At 41.5% G+C, this 21,649-nt stretch overlaps 1 pseudogene; it reads right to left on the reverse strand.

Annotated features, from left to right (window-relative positions):
* Positions 1 to 382: 382 nt before the first annotated feature.
* Positions 383 to 6,551, reverse strand: LOC104090655 (serpin-ZX-like; annotated as a pseudogene).
* Positions 6,552 to 21,649: the final 15,098 nt, after the last annotated feature.

Consider the following 21,649-nt stretch of genomic DNA (forward strand, 5'->3'; position numbering starts at 1 on the left):
TTTAATGGTGTCCAACTTATTCAGGGTCCTCTAGAACTACAAAACATGAACTAACTATATCTTTTGATACGTAACCACACTCTTGACTCATTGTTTTTAATTCAAATTATGTATATTTATATTAAATGGCATCTAATATCAGAGTAATGTTATTTGACCTTTACTGATTTAAAATCTGCTAGGGATCACTGCAAAGTCTTGAGACAGTCAAAAGCCGCAGTCACTCTCCTCCTCGGACTCTGCTCATTTGCCTTTGTTCACAAGCGCGATACCAGCACTTTTTTTATCTTCTTACAAATATTAAAATATTTCACTTGTAGATAATGTCAAATATTTTGTGTTCCAAATGAAATGTCATGTTATAAGTATATGTTATACCGACAAGAAAGTAGTTTGCAATGTGATTTTGCCAAGGTGAATGAGAATACTCTTTCCTAAAAAATTACTTCTACCTAAAGATAATAGGACCTGAAATCGGTTTGAGCTAATTCTAGGCAGCAAAGAAGTCCAAGCAACACAAAAAAGATGCAAAAAGAGCACATATCAACCTCCATGTAGAGTAATTCGACTTACTCCAATAGAGGATTAAGCACACTGCCGACAAACAATATTGCACATGTTGCATCTTCTCTGATCAGGAAGAAAAATGGATGATCAGCAACAAAGTCTACTTTCTTTTCTACCCTCAATCCCTTTTCTCTAAATACAGCAGCGGTTACAGCTGCAGCTTCTGTTCCCTCTCCATTTACCTCAATAAGGGACTTGTGAAAAATTTCAGAAACATAAAGGCCAGGAGAGGAGTCCACCATCTCGGTGAGGTCATTACGATCGAAAGGGAAATCGAGGCCAAGCCCTTTCAGAACTTTTTAGCTTCAAATCCAAACGAAAATTTGAATTTGGGGACACGAAATTCACCAACTCCAACCTTCTGATATGGAAGGTGACGTTCCAAGAATCAGGGAATCAGAACATATCTTTTCTACCAGAGCTAGCGGTCCGTCATTGGCATCAGGTAGAAAGAAGTACATTGAGAAAACTCGCCTATCCTCACCCTGTTTATAAGGAAGCCTCAACACCTTGAAATTTTGAAAAGCTTGTACGTATTGCTTCTTATTGCTAGTCATAAAGGGCACTTGAACAGAGGTACCGTTGAGAAGGTGGAACTTATTGTTCTTTTGTCATTCATGCATCATACTGGGTTGTTGTTCGAGTCACCCCATGAGCAAGGTGCGGAGTTGTTGGAGGTAGGGAGCCGAGGGTCTATCGGAAACAGTCTCTCTACCCCAGGGTAGGGGTAAGCTCTGCGTACACATTACCCTCCTCAGACCCCACTAGTAAAATTATACTGGGTTGTTGTTGTTGTCGTTGTTGTCGTCGTCATTGATGCATTGAACTTCTCATCCCAGACTACTTTAAAGTACAGTGCATTTGCAATGACAAGTTTTGTTAAATGGTCAACTGAGTTGGAAGCAAGAATTTCTTTGATAAGGCCGCTTGTTTCCTTTTCAGCCCATTGATTCACTTTGATTGCGCACCTCACCAGCCTACAACATCATCAAAATATTGTAAAACAAATTTATGCAAAAAGATTCTTTTTAATTTTGCTTTTCTTTATTTCTATCCTGTTACTGGGGTTGTGCTGGGCGACTAAAGTTTAGAGATCAGACGAACTATAAATATTAAGATTGCAGGGAAATAAAAGAATCGAAGAGTATAGTCATTTTTCTAAGCAACAAATGTAGAACTTCTTCAATCTCTAGTGGATGTGACAATTCATCAATATTTGAGATAATAGAATGATAAGCATAGTGAAAATGTGTGAGACATCACTCATTGGCGTGCTGTTTATCACGCATGCAAATGCATAAATTCAACCCCAATGTTCATTGTTTATCCCTAGAGTTAAAAGACAAAGAAAACAAACAAAGATAAGGCCAAAGTGCTACATATTTAATGCCAAAAGATGAATTGCACCAAGTTTTATCTAAGCTAAAAGCAGACACGCTAGTCCCTCGAGCTTAAGAAATTAAGCGCGCTGAATTTCATATAAAATAAAATAAGTGTATACAGGTAGAACCGAGCTTTATACTTGATCGAGGCATCTGGAACAATAGGTCAAGGCTCGGCACCTGCGTAAGAGATCGAAGTTACAGATGTGACTGAGCTCGCTATCGAGGATCGAAGTTCGAACAAGACCATCAAATTTGCCCTCAAACTTATCGGAGACACGACCGACACCGCTTCTAACGACCTCGAAGAAAAGCTTTGCCAACTCACACGACAAGCATCCGTGATTCTCTGCACGGACCAATCATTATGGAGAAAATTACAGGATTAAACCAAAAAGGGAGCCAACGGTATATATAATTTCATATAAAATAATGTCTTAAAGGTTTCATCTCCCTGTAGAGGGAATGGAGTAAGTCTTTGGACACATTGTAACATACTTAAGAGAACAAGATACCATTTTTTTCAACTTTGTTCGTATTATTCTGGCTTCAATAATATCACATCTAAATTCGAAGGAACTTAACCTTGCGAGACTTAAGTTATTCAATCTTCATGATTTTTATTTATTTTTCTACTTATTCTTCCATAAAATATCTGATTTCTCATTTTGTATCAAATTAGATCACGTATCCTTAAAATCACATATAAATTCAATTGTTATCCGATTTGTTGGGTAAATAATTTCGTGCCCACCGTGGGGCTAAAGATAATAGTGGTTATTTGGTACAAACCTTCATAATACACACTACTTTACACTTGCTCTTTGAAGTATCTTTAATCTCAGGCCGAAAATGGAAAACTCTCAACTGGCACCTCTACATATTGACAACGAGGCTAGCATCAAGGTGAGAATAACAACATGGCGCCTGATGTAGCCCAAATTCACACCACTAATTTAGGTTGTGAGGCGGTCGATGTAATAATAAAAATCCAACGCGAGTCAGGGTTGATTCCGCGGGGAGCTTGATGTGGGATTAGGTATATACCTAGTGTGAATGTATGACGTGCCTAAGATTATACTTTCACATTTTCAATTGTTGTTTCTACTTCTACTATTATGCTAATGCTTGTAATTGTAAAGCTAAGAGACAATGTTTTTGGTTTTGGTCGTCTTTCAAGTTATAAAAGATCTAGGGTTGCGACTTTCGCCTAGTTAGTTACCTAACGGGTTTAGAGCTTTAGGGCATGTTTGGTTGATCAGGATACAATAGAGCAACCACACTCAACTACTCACTCTATATCTCTTGGTAGTTTGAGTGATTTTGCCCAATTTGGCTTTTTCGAGTCCAAATGGGTATCTCATGAAACAAGTGATAAATGCTCAAATCGGGTCTTACTATCTCTAGATTCGACCCTTTAATTAGGGCTATCAATTTCTTGAGTTCACCCTAAATTCTTGTTAACCAAGTTTTCCTATACTTAGTCTCACTCTCTCAAGTAAAGAGTAAGTCAATTAGGCATGAATCAACATTTGCAACCATCAATTCTCAAATTCAAGCAAGAACTAGGCTAAATCATATACCCAATCATAAATAAGCCCTAAATCAATCATCCATTAAGTATACATACTAGGATTGGGTCACAACCCTAGCTAAGGGTTTAGCTACTCATGGAAAATGAAGAAATTAAAGAAGAAACTAAAATAAAATGCATAATAATTGATTAAAGAAAGAAAATCTAATGTTTAAATGCTCAACTAGTACAAAGTTACCCAATACAGTAAATAAAAACGGCTCTAAGTGTTCAGGTGCATAAAAACTTAACCTAAAAATAACAAAAAGATCTATTTATAAGGAGCTAAAAATATCTGACAAAATTACCCCTGCGAAGGTTGTGCGGCCGCATAATTCTGTGTGCGGTCCGCACTTTGAGACTGACTGGTGGGTATGGCTTTTTGCGGTCGCACAAAAGTGAGATACGGCCGTACTTCCTCTAATTGTGCGGATCGCAAAATTCTGAGTGTGGTCGCACCCTTGCGCTTGGACTCGATCAAGGCTTCACTCTGCGGACCGCAAATTTGTGAGTGCGGCCGCATTTTGGCATTCTGCGGCCGCACAATAATGATGCAGTCCGCACATCTTCATGCTCCCCAAAACTAAAAATCTCTGATTCTAGTCACGCACTCTATGAAAAGATTCTATCAGTACATCTTCAGAGTTTGCGGCCGCACATAGTATTGTGCAGTCCGCACTGTAGCCCTTTTTGCTTTGTTTTGGTTCTTGTCCAATTTTACTCCTTTTTGAGTTGATTTTTACTTCTTTAGCTCGTTTCCCAATATTCCTGCAAGAAAGCACATTTCATTAGTTCTCGGGAATATCTTTAAGCATTTTTGAGCTAAAATGTGAGTAAAAGAGAGTAAATAAGCGGTCAAAATCCTTGCTTATCAACTCCCCCAAACTTAAGCTTTTGCTTGTCCTCAATCAATTAAGGTAATTTCCTACCTCTACTAGAAAAAGGCTATTTCAGCTGGCCTAAGTTGAATCAAACACAAATCAATCGGGACCAACAATTACCCACACGCTCATGAATCATTAACAAGCCTATGAATTGAATGTTAAAGCACAAATGGCTCTAATGTGACGCTTGAGCATCAAGGGTTGACTTTGTTCATCAAGGAAGCTGGCACTTTCATGCATGCCACTGTGGATCCCAAACTCCTCCTCATATACTCTCCGAAAGCTCATCTCACTCACGAATGAAGAATTCAATTCAATGACTCGAGAAAGATTCGCTCATCACTCTCAAAAGAATGTCACAAGCCCAGCTCTAAGTACCATATGCTTGCCCCTCATGTAGATCACCACTAATGTAAGCTCGCTTGGCTTGAAATCACGTAGGGCTTTTTCGGCATGTAATGAAGGCTTTTGGACTAAGGAGGGAAATATCGGAAGGAATTGGTTCATCTTCCCTTTAGCACTTCATATTCTCTTTTTGGCTCTTACTTTGCCAACTCTTTGAGTCATTTTCTTTTCCCTTATGAGGTTAGAGGGACTTACATCACTCTTTCTTTGTCATGCTATTCATACTTTCCTTCTTTGTTATCCATGCTTTGAACTTTTGCTTTCTTTTGCATCTTTTCAACCCTTTCACATTATTCACTTTTTTTTGTGTTTTTCTTTAGTTCTTCTTTTCTTTCTCTTTGCCTTTCCTCTTCTTCATTTCTTTTCTTTGCCTTGAGACCATCTTTAAACTCCTCGTCTCTCCCCCAAACTTATGTTTTTTCCATTTGAATAACATGAGTACTAAAGAAAGTTCGGGTGCCAAGAGAGAGTCACTATAAAACGGATAAAGGCTTGTAATGTAGTTATTGAATAAAAAGGCTTTTAGGCTCAAAAGGGTTTACGAAGGATGGTATCATTGGTGGGCCATGGAAGGTTTCAAAACTGGTCAAGGAAAGCCTACAATCACCTCTCAAGTCAGGCTAGCTTAGAATTTCGCCTAGAAATACATTCGGGGCAAGTTCTAGACCACCCGCACGGGCACTTGGACTTGTAACAAAATACCTCACCTCTCACACAACCGGATTTTCAAATAGAATAGAGTCGAGGGCACACAACACCCTCATTCAAGATTGAAAATCGCTAATGGTTCAACTAAACCACCCGATGATTGTCTAAGTCAACACAAGAGTCACAAGATCACTAGCAATGGCTATTTCTTTACAAAAACTTATTTTTAACCATAAGCACGTAGTTAAGTGTGTCGGTACCAAGTGAAGCATGCTTAACCCTTCTTTATTCATCAATACTACTTGTTTCTACCTAATCATCAAAAACTGACTCGATCCCTTAAGAAAGTTATCATGACATCCATCATTGGGAAGAGCCACCCGGTTCACACAAGACCCACCTTTGGAAAGAACCGTAGCATTAAGAAAACCAAAAACTTATTGTTCACTAAAACATAAAAAGAAGCTAACAAATCAAAAAGAAGCTAATAAAGTAACTAAGAAGCTATATTATTAAGAAAACAAAATGAAGAAGTTATGAAATAAAATACTGAAAGTAAGGCAAATGAATATATAAACTGAGAGGAATAGAATATATACAAGCGGGATGAATATATACATAATGAGGGAGAAAATAAAAATAAAAATAAAAATAAAAGAAAAGTGTATTAAAGTTATTACAGACCCAAATGTAATCAAATATCACCACAGTCATTCAAAATGAACCAAAATAGACCACCCCCCAGAATAAGAATAAGGATTGTCCTCAATGCTTAGCAAAATCAAAACAAAAGAGGGTAGAAAGTAAAGAAAACTCCCTATGTGGTCTCAGGGTGACTGGCAGCATCAGCACCCTTCGTCTCCTCCAAGTGTATCTCATCAACACCGGGCTGAGGGACAACAGGGTTGGTGAGGAATCTGACTCGACAGACTGGCCAGCTGATGTCTTTGTTGATGGTGCCGCTGGGTCAGCTGGTACTGATGGATCTGTCTCCATCAGTAGGTCAAAAGGCAAATCACCTGCTGATGCTATCTTCGTCACCTCCTTTCTCAAACTCTCCATTGCTTTCTTTGAAGCCTGGGATTTCCTCATCTTCTTCACCTACTTGGTCAACTCCTCAATAGCACCCCCGTGAGCCACCAGTGTATCCATAATAGTCTTCTAGTTGTCCAGAATCTTCTTCAATGTTTTCTCCACTAACGGAGGGACCTTGCTGCTGCTAGGGTAGAGGACTATGCTGCAACAGTACTGGATATGTCAGACAGCTTAGAAGTGGTTGTCTGCATCTAGTTGTTGAGGTTCGCCAAAGTCTGGGAGACTCGCAGCTCAGTGAGAGGATAAGTGGATGAGGCTGGCACTGGTACTGCAACTGATGGCCTAGAAGATGAAGGTGGTGGCACTTCGGTACTGCAACTGAGCTGCATCACCCAGAGCCAACTTCTCTAGGTACTGGACTGCCTCCACTTCTTCGAATCCCACATAAGTGTTCAAAGAGCAGGCGTCGAAGCGGACTTTCAAATTTCTCACCTTTGTCACTTTTGTCCCATTCTTGATGTGAGCCACATTGGCGTAGAACTCCCTGACCAAGTGCTCATTTGCATCTTTGACACTGAGGGTAAACCACTTCCACCCCTTGCGCTCGTGAAACTGTCTAAGGAAATTTGGATTATGAATATCCAAATCCTTCACTAAGAACTGTCGCTCAAGTGTGAGCGACCTCTGGGGCCACAATTCCCGAAACCTGTTGAAGGCTGTCAAGCTGACGAAACGATCTTCCCATATTTCCTTTCTCTTCGACCTCTCAAGGCCGCCTACTCGAGTGTCCTACCCTCTACCATAATCCGGGACATCATCATCGACATCAATAGCTACTGGTGCCGGAGGAGCAGGTGTAGAGGAGGGATCGGAACCCTGGCTTCCTGCATCAGAACCCCCAGAAGAACTAGATGTAGGTTCGTCGCACAATTGAAAATACCCAGTGGGTTGGGATGGTTGGGACTGGGCCTTAGGTTGGACCTCCATTGAATGACCCTCGGAGGCTTTCCCGGATGGGGCATAGGAACTGGATTTTGAGGGCTCTGTGGCCCTTCCTCTCCCGGTGGTCGGCTTTTTAGCAATAGGCTTTGATTGCACTCGCAGAGGGCGAGTGCCTTTTCCTCTACCTCGGGAGGGTTCACCTCTCCCTTTTGATGTATCGCCTCCACCACGTGATCTAACTATTGTCTGCAATACAAGGTACATAGGTCAGTTGAGTTCAAAACACTTCAAACATTTACAGAATAATTGCAGCACAACAGTTATCAAAGGAGACAGTGTGGACCACATAATTCTGAGTGCGATCGCAGACTGTCTAGTGCAGACCGCACAATGTTGAGTGCGGCCGCACACCCTGAAGTACGGCCCGCATAATTGTGAGTGCAGCCGCACATCATACTGATTCTCTCAAGTTCACAAGTGTGATCGCACACATTTTTATGCGGCCGCAAAATTTTCTGCGGACCGCACAATTTTGAATGTGGTCCGCATTTTTCAAGCACAATATTTGCCCTAATCAAGTGGTCTGCGGACCGCACAAATTTGTGTGCGGCCGCACAATTTGAGCATTTACGACAGTAAAGTTAAGGTTCATGCAATTTTTCACAATTTAGACATGGCATGAACAAATTAACATGATTAATGCTCTACCCAGTCCCTAATGAACATATATGAAACTACCCACATGATTTTAAGCACCCATGACTAACAACTGACATTTTAGGTCTAACAAACTCGCACCACAAAAGAACAAAAACTAAAAGAAATTACAAAATCTAAAGACGTAATGAACATACCAATTATGAAGGATGCAGGTAAGAATCTACACTGATAAAATGAAGGAAGATTGTGAATTAATTGATCGTGCACTGTGTTTGCTTTGGGTCCAAGACTTTAGAGTGGTAAAGTTATGAATAGTGCCTCGAGGTTCTGTTTGTAGGTTGACTAGGTCTCCCCAAACTTAAGGCGAGTGCGGCCGCACAATTTTGAGTGCGGGCCTCACTCTTTACTGGACCTTGAAGCAATTTCGCGTTCCGCATAAAAGTGAGTGCGGACCGCACAATTTTGTGTGCGGCCGCAGATTGGCTATAAATTTTGACAGGCCAACTACAGAGAACTTGCAATTTTTATCTTCCAGTTGTGCGACCGCACACAGAATTGTGCGACCGCAGAGTGATTTATGTTGATGCCTTTAGAATTGTGCGGTCCTCACAATTAATGTGTGGTCCGCACTCTTTCAACACTTAGCCAAATTTTGACACAGTCCCTGCAATGCACATCCATTCCTGCATATACTTCAAAACTAGTTAGCAAAGAACAAAGCCTATCTAATGAAAAAGAAAAAGAAAAAGGCACATGGGTTGCCTCCCAAGAAGTGCCTGATTTAACATCGCGGCACGATGCAGGTTACCATCAATCACTTGAAATGAATTAACGCCACAACATGGCCATCATCAATTTTGCCAAGATAATGTTTCACCCGGTGACCATTGACTCTAAACACCTCATAATTCTTGTTCTTCAAGTCTAATGAACCAAAGGGTGTCACATGCACAACCTCAAATAGACCACTCCACTTGGATTTCAATTTTCCCGGAAACATCCGCAACCGAGAATTGTACAATAGCACAAGATCGCCTTCTTTGAACTCCTTGTTCCGGATGTACTTGTCATGGAGGTACTTCATATTGTCCTTGTACAACGACGAACTTGAAGGTGCATGGAACCGGAATTCATCAAGCTCATTCAATTGTGCCACCCTTAAGTTGGCGGCAACATCCCATCCAAGATTAAGCTTCTTCAATGCCCACATAGCCTTGTGCTCAAGTTCCACTGGTAGGTGACAAGCTTTTCCGAACACTAACCGATACGGAGACATACCAATCGGTGTTTTGTAAGCCGTCCTATAAGCCCAAAGAGCATCATCAAGTTTCTATGACCAATCCATCCAGTTGGCATTCACAGTCTTCGACAAAATACTCTTGATCTCCCGTTTGGAGACTTCGACTTGCCCACTTGCTTGAGGATGATAGGGAGTCGACACTTTGTGATTGACACCATACTTTGCGAGTAAGGTATCAAAAGCTTTGTTACAAAAATACGATCCCCCATCACTAATAATGGACCTTGGAGTACCAAATCTCGTGAAGATGTTCTTTTTCAAAAATGCCCACCACACTTCGAGCTTCATTGTTGGGTAAAGCCATGGCTTCAACCCATTTTGACACATAATCCACAACTACCAATATGTAAGTGTTTCCACAAGAGCTCACGAACGGACCCATGAAATCAATGCCCCACACATCAAAAATGTTAATCTCCAAGATGGTGATGAGGGGCATATCATTCTTCTTAGAAATACCACCGGCCCTTTGACATTCATCACAATGCTTGACGATATCGCTAGCGTCCTTGTAAAGAGTAGGCCAATAGAATCCACAACTCAACACTTTTGTTGCAGTTCTAGCTCCACTATGGTGACCACCATATGGAGAAGAGTGGCAAGCCTCAAGAATTTCCATTTGTTCCTCCTCCGGTACACAACATCGAATCACACCATTGGTACAAATCCGAAAGAGATAAGGCTCATCCCAATAATAGTCAAGGCAATCCCGTTTGAGCTTCTTCCTTTAGTTTGAAGAGAACTCATTCGGTATAATGCCACTCACAAGATAATTTGCTAAGTCGGCAAACCATGGCATCCCAGTCATAGAAATGGCTAGGAGTTGCTCGTCGAGAAATGAATCATTTATCTCAAGGCCATAATGTGGTCTCCCCTCCTCCTCCAAACGCGACAAGTGGTCCGCCACTTGGTTTTCACTACCTTTGCGGTCTTGAATCTCTAGATCAAACTCCTGAATAACCCACTGCATTAGTTTTGCTTTAGATTCTTTCTAACTCATTAAATATCGAAGCGCCACATAGTCAGTGTGAACAAATACCTTTGTACCCATCAAGTACGGGCGAAACTTTTCTATAGCAAAAATAATAGCAAGGAGCTCTTTTCCGGTCACTGTGTAGTTGACTTGGGCATCATTCATGGTCTTACTAGCATAATAGACCGGATGGAAGATTTTGTTGATACGCTGCCCCAAAACTACTCCGACCGCCACATCTCTTGCGTCACACATGAGCTCAAAAGGCAAGCTCCAGTCCGGTGCGGTGATAATTGGAGTAGTATTCAACTTGAACTTGAGCAATTCGAATGCCTTCATACAATCCTCGTTGAAATGGAACTTGTCATCTTTCTCCAAAAGTTTACACAAGGGGTTCACCACCTTAGAAAAGTCCTTGATGAATCGACGATGGAACCTCGCATGACCCAAGAAACTCCTCACTCCCTTCACGGATGTAGGGGAGGGAGTTTTGAGATCACCTTAATTTTGGCCTTGTTGACCTCAATACCATGCTTTGAAATTTTGTGGCCGAGGACTATGCCTTCTTAGACCATGAAGTGACATTTCTCCCAATTCAAAACCAAGTTTGTCTCCTCATATCTTGCCAAGACCTTATCCAAGTTGTTCAAGCAATCATTTAAAGAATTCCCAACCACAGAGAAATCATCCATAAAGACCTCAAGAAAATTCTCCACCATGTCGGTGAAGATGGCCATCATACACTGTTGAAAAGTCATTGGTGCATTGCATAATCCAAATAGCATCCTCGAGAATGCGAAAGTACCATAGGGACAAGTGAAAGTAGTCTTTTCTTGGTCCTCAGGAGCAATGAGAATTTGATTGTAGCCGGAATATCCATCAAGAAAAGAATAAAAATCTCGTCTGGCCAACCTGTCAAGCATTTGATCAAGAAATGGAAGCGGAAAATGATCTTTCCGAGTGACTTTGTTGAGCTTCCGATAGTCCATGCACACTCTCCACCCAGTCACCGTTCTTGTAGGAATCAACTCGTTCTTTTCATTGGTGACTACAGTCATGCCTCCTTTCTTTGGAACACATTGCACCGGAGAGGTCCACGAGCTATCGAAAATGGGGTAAACTACCTTGTCATCTAACCACTTTATGATCTCCTTCTTTACCACCTCTTGCATTGCTTCATTTAACCTTATTTGGTATTCAATGGAGGGTTTGGCATCCTCCTCTAAAATAATCTTGTGCATGCAAAAGGCGGGTCTTATACCCCGAATATTCGCCAGTGTCCATCCTATAGCTTTCTTCCTCTTTTGAAGCACCGCCAAAGTAAAACCTACTTGCACGGTAGTCAAGCAAGAGGAAAGAATAACAGGTAAAGTAGAACATGGGCCAAGAAACTCATACCTGAGATGTGAAGGCAATGGCTTTAACTCCAAAGTGGGAGGCTCCTCGATTGAGGGCTTTGTAGGAGGAGTCTTCCGGTTCTCAAGATCTAAGGACAATTTTCGAAGTTCATAAGTATACGATCCCATTCCTTGTAATGCATTTACACATTCCACATAGTCATCCTTTTCATCATCATAATGATTAATAAATACGGCTTCCAAGGTATCATCAACATTCATCATTGCACTAGCATCATCAACAATTACCCCGGTCACTAAGTCCACAAAAGAACAAACTTCGTTGTTATTCGGTTGCCTCATAGATTTGCACACATGGAAAACCACCTTTTCATTGCCCACACAAAAGGTGAGCTCACCGGCTTCCACATCAACAAGAGCCTTTCCCGTAGCAAGGAAAGGTCTGCCCAAGATAATAGGCACCCCATAGTCCACTTCGCAATCAAGAATCACAAAGTCCGCTGGAAGGATGAACTTATCAACACGAACCAACAAATCATCTATAATACCCAATGGTTTCTTCATAGTACGATCCTCCATTTGTAACATCATATATGTGGGTCTTGGTTTCCCAATTCCCAAAGTTTTGAACACCGAGTAGGGCATCAAGTTAATACTCGCCCCTAGATCACATAGAGCTTTGGCAAAGTCGGCGCTTCCAATAGTGCAAGGGATTATCTTCCAATTTCGGAGCCATTGAGTGCACAATAGCACTCACTTGATGTGTCATCTTGATAGTCTCACAATTCATTGATCTTTTCTTTGTCACCAAATCTTTCATGAACTTTGCATAGACGGGCATTTGTTCCAACGCCTCAACCAATGATACATTAATGGATAAGCTCTTCATCATGTCAATAAACATCTTGAATTGGTTCTCACTATTTTGCTTGGCGAGCCTTTGAGGGTATGGAGGAGGAGGACTTGGCATTGGTGCCTTGGCCTTTTGCATTACCGGTTCCGGTATGTCAATCGCTTGTTCCCTAGACGAGTTCACTTCTTCTTGGGTCTCCTCCACATTCTCACCAATATCAATTCTCATTTCTTCATTAGCTTGAACCACATTGCTTGGAATCTCATCTTCTTGAACCACTAATTCATTATCCATAAATCTTCTTTGATTTGAGGTGGTTGCATATCCACCTCTTCCATTCCTTGTTGTTACGGCCATGGCATGTCCCGTGTTGTTCCCACCCTTCGGGTTTACCACTGTATCACTAGGTAGTGCCCCCTTCGGACGAGTGTTTAAAGCTTGCGAGATTTGCCCCAATTGGACCTCCAAATTGCGGATTGAAGAGTTGTGAGAGGCTAATTGAGCATCGGAGTCGGCATTTTTCTCCATCATTTTTTGAACATATTTTCGATCCGTCCTATCTCATTGTTGGAAGAACTAGAACCTCGAGACGGATAAGGAGGCGGGTTGTTTGGTTGTTGATACATCGGGGGCCTTTGAGAGTCCGGCCCCCGATTTCCTTGGTTACCGTTCCAACTCCCTTGGTTGTTGTCTCCCCAATATCCTTGATTGTTTCCACCCCAATTTCCTTGGTTGCCTTGATTGTTCCAATTGCCTTGATTATTGTTGTTGTTCTAATTACTTTGATTGTTGGTACCACCACTCCAATTGCCTTGGTGGTTTTGATTGTTCCAATTTCCTTGATTTCCTTGAGATCCCCATTGTTGATTCGGGCCTTGAGGGTTATTCCTTTGCCCTTGGTAATTATTCACATATTGCTCTTCTTCCTCTTGCTCATTCTATGATTCGTCTTGGTCGAACCCACTATCATCTTGCATAAATTGTTCTACACGGTTTTGCACTTGTTGACCCTTTTGCCTTCGCTAATTCACCATCATATTGACACCTTCCATTGTATTTACTTGCTTAGGACCTTGAACCTGTTGAAGTTGAGATTTGGCCAATTGATTCATTGTATTGGTCAACTCGGCAATTGCTTGCCCATGATCGTGCAATTCTTTGTGTAGGTGAATCACATTTGGATCGCCTTGAGGAATATTTGCTCTACTTTGCCATGCCGATGAAGTATCCGCCATTTCATCTAATATTTCACAAGCTTCAGCATATGGTGTTGTCATAAAATTTTCACCGGCAAGTTGGTTGACCATGCATTGATTGGTAGTATTGATCCCCCTGTAGAAGGTCTGTTGAATCATAGCCTCGGTCATGTCATTATTCGGGCACTCTTTCACCATAGTGCGGTACCTTTCCCATATTTCGTGAAAAGGCTCATTGGATTCGTGTTTTAATGCTAGAATCTCATCTCTAAGAGTAGCCATATGCCCGGGAGAAAAGAACTTGGCAATGAATTTTTCCGCCAATTCATCCCATGTATGGATAGAATGGTTTGGCAATATTTCTAACCAGTCCAAGGCTTTCCCCCGTAGAGAAAAGGGAAATAGTCTCAACCTTAAAGCATCCTCGGAAACGTTGGTCTGTTTACTCCCCCAACAGGTGTCCACAAATCCTTTCAAATGCTTGTACGCATTTTGATTCGGAGCTCCGGTGAAGAATCCCCGTTGCTCAAGCAATGTAAGCATAACATTGTGATTTGAAAGTTGCCCGCCCTAATGCGGGGCGGGACTATGGCACTTGCGTACCATTCATTCGGCAACACCCGGTGTGGAGCCGATCTTGGTGGATTTGGGGGAGGAACGGGAATGTTGTCTTGAGGCGGTCGGCCTCGTCTATTTTCTTGAGGTTCAAGAGGAACCTCTTCAACTGGGTCATCTTCCACGTCCACGTCCCCCAACGGCATGTTTCCGAGAGGGTCATTGTTGAGATCTATTTTTGTACCTACAATTGATTCACAAAAAGGTTAGTAAACCGGAAGGAAAAGAAGTCAAGTCACACACAAAACTAAATATATAGTTAAATCCGTTTTGCTCCCCTGTAACGGCGCCAAAAATTGATGTTGCCCAAACTCACACCACTAATTAAGTTGTGAAACAGTCGATGCAATAATAAAAACCCAACGCGAGTCGGGGTCGATTCTACAGGGAGCTTGATATGGGATTAGGTATATACCTAGTGTGAATGTATGACGTGCCTAAGATTACACTTCCACATTTTCAATTGTTGTTTATACTTCTACTTTTATGCTAATGCTTGTAATTATAAAGCTAAGAGACAATGTTTTTGGTTTTGGTTGTTTTTCAAGTTATAAAAAATCTAGGGTTGCGACTTCCTCCTAGTTGGTTACCTAACGAGTTTAGAGCTTTAGGGCATGTTTGGTTGATCGGGATACAATATAACAATCACACTCAATTACTCACTTTATACCTCTCGATAGTTTCAGTAATTTTGCCCAATTTGGCTTTCTCAAGTCCAAATGGGTATCTCACGAAACAAGTGATAAATGCTCAAGTCGGGTCTTACTATATCTAGATTCGACCCTTTAATTAGGGATATCAATTAAGTACCCATACTAGGATTGGGTCAAAACCCTAGCTAAGGGTTTAGCTACTCATGGAAAATGAAGAAATTAAAGATCAAACTAAGATAAAATGCATAATAATTGATTAAGGAAAGAAAATCTAATGTTTAAATGCTCAACTAGTACAAAGTTACCCAATACAGTAAAAATATGGCTCTAAGTGTTCAGGTGCACAAAAACTTAACCTAAAAATGATAAAAAGATCTATTTATACCCAGCTAAAAACATCTGACAAAATTGCCCCTGCGAAGGTTGTGCGGCCGCATAATTCTGTATGTGGTCCGCACTTTGAGACTGACTGGTTGGTATGGCTTTCTGCGGTCGCACAAAAGTGAGATATAGCCGCACTTCCTCTAATTATGTGGACCGCATAATTCTGAGTGCGGCCGCACCCTTGCGCTTGGACTGGATCAGAGCTTCACTCTGCGGACCGCAAATTTGTGAGTGCGGTCGCATTTTGGCATTCTGCGGCCGCACAATAATGATGCGGTACGCACATCTTCAAGCTCCCGAAAACTAAAAGTCTCTGATTCTAGTCTTCTGCGGCCGCACAATAATTGTGCGGTTCGCACTCTATGAAGAGATTCTATCAGTGCATCTTCAGAGTTTGCGGCCGCACACAGTATTGTGCGATCTGCACTGTAGCCCTTTTTGCCTTATTTTAGTTCTTGTCCAATTTTACTCCTTTTTGAGTTGATCTTCACTTATTTGGCTCATTTCCTAATATTCTTGCAAGAAAGCACATTTCATTAGTTCTCAGGAATACCTTTAAGCATTTTTGAGCTAAAATGTAAGTAAAAGAGAGCAAATAAGCAGTCAAAATCCCTACTTATCAGCGCCCACTAATACAGGGCCACCCACTGATGTCGTTGGGATTCAGACTGAAGATCCAATTGACGTAAATACACATGTGACCATCGACGTGAACTTGCAGACCGACCCTGAAAATAGCGACCGTGGTAGAGCCCGATCTGCAGCTCGAAACACACAGAAGAAGATGGGATTAGTCTACGCATGATCTTCGAAATGCTACAAGCTCAACAGGTGGTGATAGCTCAGTTGCAAAGCCAAGCCCAGGCACCGAGCAGGATAGAACCCGATCCACTCCAAGAAGTCACCCGCATAACGAAACCGGTCGTGGTAAGGTCGAATGAACAAGAATCGGGGACTAACCTCGAAATTATAAAAATGTTCAAGGAGATGACAAAGCGGATAGAGTCATGGGAAAAGAGGATTGAAGCGAACAATAAAAGGGTCGAAATCTATAATTCTGGGGTAGATCAAATCCCAGGAGCGCCCCCGATATTGAAGGGACTGGATTCTAAGAAGATCGTGCAAAAACTTTTTCTCCCAAGAGCATCCCCAAAACCGATCCCCAAGAAATTTCATATGCCTGAAATACCTAAGTACAACGGAACAACCGATCCGAACGAGCATGTAACCTCTTATACATGTGCCATCAAAGGGAATGACTTAGAAGACGACGAAATCGAATTTGTTTTATTGAAAATATTTAGGGAGACCCTGTCGAAGGGAGCCAAGATATGGTATCACAACTTACCCCCTAATTCTATTGACTCATTTGCTATGCTTGCAAACTCTTTCGTAAAAGCACATGCCGGTGCAATCAAGGTCGAAACCAGGATATTGGACCTTTTCAAAGTCAAACAGAAGGAGAACGAGGTGCTCAGAGAGTTCGTGTCCCGTTTTCAAATAGAACGAATGGATCTGCCGCCGGTTGCTGATGATTGGGTTGTTCATGATTTCACTTAGGGACTCAATATTCGAAGCTCGGTGGCTTCGCAGCAATTAAATCAAAGCTTGATAGAATACCCTGTCGTTACCTGGACAGATGTTCACAATCGGTATCAATTGAAAATCAGAGTCGAATATGATCAACTCGAGGCACCTTTGAAGTCTATATACACTGACCGGATTCTTGATAGACCCAAGAGGGACATCGATCGTGAACCGGGATCAAACGGGGATCGATATTGGCCCTATAATGGAGATCGAAGGAGCAGCGGGTCTGGGCGGAACCCTGTGAGGAACGACAGAAGAAGTGATCGAGGTCAAAGAAACCGGGGGCTCATAACCAAAAATGGCTTCGACAGGACCACCGGGCCTAAAGAAGCACCAAGGCAATCGGAGTACAACTTTAATGCCGATGTTGCCGCCATCGTATCTGCTATCGGGCGCATCAGTGATACCAAATGGCCTCGACCTCTACAATCTGATCCAGCTCAAAGGGACCCTAACCAGATGTGCAAATATCATGGCACTCACAGTTATAGAACGGAAGATTGTCGACAGCTGAGGGGATAAGTAGCCCGTTTATTCAACAATGGGAACCTTCAAAAAAAATTGAGCGATCGAGCCAAGAACCACTTTAGAAATAGGGATTCTAACAAACCGACATGATGAGAAGATACTGAACCTCAACACGTCATAAATATGATCATCGGTGGAGTCGACATCCCACAAGGGCCAATGTTGAAATGCACCAGATTCTCCGTCACCGGGGAGAAACGAACTCGAGACCTCTGTTTTAAAAGGCGTTTCTGGGGCGAGCTCCGGGGCGATGGTGTGGGGCGAAAGTGTCAAGAGGATTTGGGGCGTACGCCCGGGCGTTCGGGGGCGCAATGTTTTAGTAAAGAGTAAGCCCCGGAGACTTTTTCAAATTAAAACAAAATTTGTTGAATTAGTCCTTCATATAATACCCAAATTCTCAAAAGTCAGTTTGGTAATTACTCAAAAGATTTAAAAAGGAACTCAAAAGTATTAAGTTTAAAAGTAAAGACCTTTTTTATTGATTTAAGCCCTAATTCATGATTTTTCCAATTTTTTATCTTGTCCGCTAGTCTGCTAATATCTCCCAAAAGCATCGAATATTTAATTTTTTTTACAAATACAAAGAGAACTACATTCTTCTTCATAGCAGCAAATTCAAAGTTCAAATTGTATGTTAATCATCATTTTTGTTCCTCCATATAGAAAACTTTACTCTTTGACTCAAATTACTTGTGCTTGTAAGTAACGTATAATAGATTGTTTTGATTAATTTTTTGTGGGGATGGAGCACACATATATATAGTTTTCTTCAATATTTATGCAATTTTACCTATTTATAAGTATTTACTGTCATTATATTATTTTATAAAATATTAAAAACTCAATACCTATGGGGCTTACGCCCCGCTGAGGCATATGCAAAATGCCTCGCCTTACGCCCACGCCTTTTAAAACACTGTCGAGACTACATACCTGAAGGAGCCTTATCCTTCAGCGATAAGGATGAAAAAGGGATCATACAACCTCACAATGATGCAGTGGTAATATATGTACTCGTAAATAAAACTAGAATCAAACGTGTATTAATTGATCCAGGTAGCTCTGCCAATATTATTCAGTCAAAGGTCGTAGAACAGCTCGGTCTACAAGACAGGATCGTGCCAGCAGTCCGAGTCCTAAACGGGTTCAACATGGCATGTGAAACCACCAAAGAGGAGATAATATTACCGGTCAACACCACCGGATTCGTGCGGGAGGCCAAGTTTTATGTGATGGAAGGGGATATGAGGTATAACGCCCTTCTCGGAAGGCCATGGATCCACCACATGAGAGTAGTACCCTCAACTCTTCATCAAGTGTTAAAATTCCCAGTCCCATGGGGGGATCAAGACAATCTACGGGGAACAACCAGCCGCAAAAGAGATGTTTGCCGTCGAAGAAGTGGTCACAACACCGAAGGAATGAATTCTGGCGCCGATCCAAAAGCGAAATAGCAATTACTGATCCCGAACTTCATCCCATCAGATAAGCAAAAGACTTACTGTGACGATGATTACGGGGTTCCCCATTCTTTTATAATCCCTGATGATTCCGACGCAGCCAAATCTACGGTCGAAGAGCTGGAGCAGGTTGTATTAATCGAGCATTTGCCCGATCGGAAGGTATACCTGGGCATGGGATTAACTCTCGAACTCAGGAAAAAATTTGTTCAATTCCTTATAGTTAACATAAATTGTTTTGCTTGGTCACATCTTGATATGACAGGGATCCCACCATAAATAACTACTCACAGACTAAGCATGGACCCAAAAATTAATCCGGTCAAGCAGAAGAGGAGGCCCAGTCCGAGGTCAAATATGCTTTCATCAAGGACGAGATATCTAAACTCCCAAAAATAGGGTCTATTCGAGAGGTTAAATACCCGTATTCGTTAGAAAATGTAGTGGTAGTCCCTAAAAAGGGGAATAAACTAAGAATGTGTGTAGATTACAAAGATTTGAATAAGGCATGCCCCAAAGACTCTTTTCCTTTGCCCAACATCAATGGTATGATCGATGCCATGGCCGGCCATGAGATCCTCAGTTTTCTCGATGCCTATTCCGAGTAAAACCAAATACGGATGGACCCGAGTGATCAGGAAAAAACCTCCTTCATCACTAAAAATGGCACATACTGTTATAATGTAATGTTGTTTGGATTAAAAAAATGTTGGTGTCACATACCAATGCCTAGTAAATCGGATGTTCGAAGATCAAATAGGAAAATCGATGGAAGTTTACATTGACGATATGTTGGTTAAATACCTGCAAGCAGAGGACCATTTAAAGCATTTGCAGGAAACCTTTAGTATATTGAAGAAATACAATATGAAGCTGAATCTGAAAAAATATGCATTCGGAATTGGGTCAGGTAAATTTCTCAGGTTCATCGTATCCAACCGAGGAATCGAGATCAACCCTGACAAGATCAAAGCTATCGAAGATATCACGGTAGTGGACAATGTGAAGGCCGTGCAAAGACTAACCGGGCGCATCGTCTCCCTGGGGCGATTCATCTCGAGGTCCTCCAATAAGAGTCAATGATTTTTCTCGTTGGTGAAGAAAAAAAATAACTTCTCATGGACCCCGGAATGTCAACGAGCTCTAGAAGAGCTCAAAAGATACTTATCGAGCCTAGGGTTGTTCATTTGGATCGGATATCCGAAATCCGAATTGATCTGCTCAATTTCATATTTCGGATATTTGGATTGGATATGGATTATGTTTTATAAAATTTTGAATTTTCGGATTGGATTCGGATTGGTATGATTTTAATCTGATCCGATCCAAAATCCGAAATTATATGGACCTATATACTAAAATTTTAGGGTTAGGGAGTATTTCATTTTTCAACAGCCCACTGCCCACTTAGGTTAGGTTATAACTTATAAGTTATATCGAACTACTCTCTCTCACATTTTTCTATTTCGGCTTCTGCCTCTCTTCTACAAGAACAAGAGTCCAACACTCTCCAACTCCTTGTTCGACTTCCGCCTCCAAGAGTCCAACTCCCTTCTCGACTTCCCCCTCCCTTTTCAGTCAAGACCAAACTAATATGTTAAAGAATTCTTAATGATTCAGTTTATTAGATAACTGTGGGTATTTTGGTTTGTTTTATTTTTCTATGAAGATTGTGTTTTGTTTATTACAATGAAAGACAATTGTTGCCTTTCAGTGTAATTCATATTGTGGTTTGAAACGTTAAGCTGCATTTGAAACGTTAAGCAACATTCCTATATTTTTATTGATAAACACCAATCTTAGTGGCAAGAAACAGAGAGCATTACAAAAGAGTGAGTATGATTGGCAATAAGCCATAATAATACGAATAATCCAATCCGACAATCCAAAATATTTATCCGATCCAAAGTTTAAAATCCGATCTGATCCAATGTTAATTCGGATCGGATTCAGATTGCATTTTATAGAATTCGAAATTCAAAATTTGAATCTGAAATGTGCTAAATCTGATCTTATCCGATCCGTGCACAACCCTAATCGAGCCCACTGCTGCTTCACACACAGAAGACGAAGGAACAACTATACTTGTATTTGGCAGTATCAGAGATAGCGGTAAGTGGAGTCCTAGTCTAGGAAGAATGAGGTACGCAATTTTTGATTTATTATGTTAGTCAGACCTTGGGTGAGGCCGAAACTAGATACCCCCACCTGGAAAAATTGGCGCTCGCTTTGCTAAGTGCCTCGAGGAAGCTAAAACCATACTTCCAATGTCACCCCATATGTGTCGTAACTACTTACCCATTAAGGAACGTTATGCATAAACCTGAACTCTCGGGCCGATTAGCCAAATGGGACGTAGAAGTAAGCGGGTACGATATTGAATATTGACCTCGGGCCGCCATTAAGTCCCAAATATTAGCAGAATTCATGGCCGATTTTACACCGGCCCTGATACCTGAGGCCGAAAGAGAGTTATTGATTAACTCAGGGACACCTTCGGGAGCCTGGACCCTCTTTACAGACGGGGCCTCGAACGATAAAGGGTCCGGACTTCGTATCGTATTAAATCCATCAACAGGTAATATAATTAGACAGTCTATTAAGACTGTGAAATTGACTAACAACGAGGCCCAATACGAGGAC

This window comes from Nicotiana tomentosiformis, chromosome 1, assembly GCF_000390325.3.
Source record: "Nicotiana tomentosiformis chromosome 1, ASM39032v3, whole genome shotgun sequence".
Taxonomy (NCBI): Eukaryota; Viridiplantae; Streptophyta; class Magnoliopsida; order Solanales; family Solanaceae; genus Nicotiana; species Nicotiana tomentosiformis.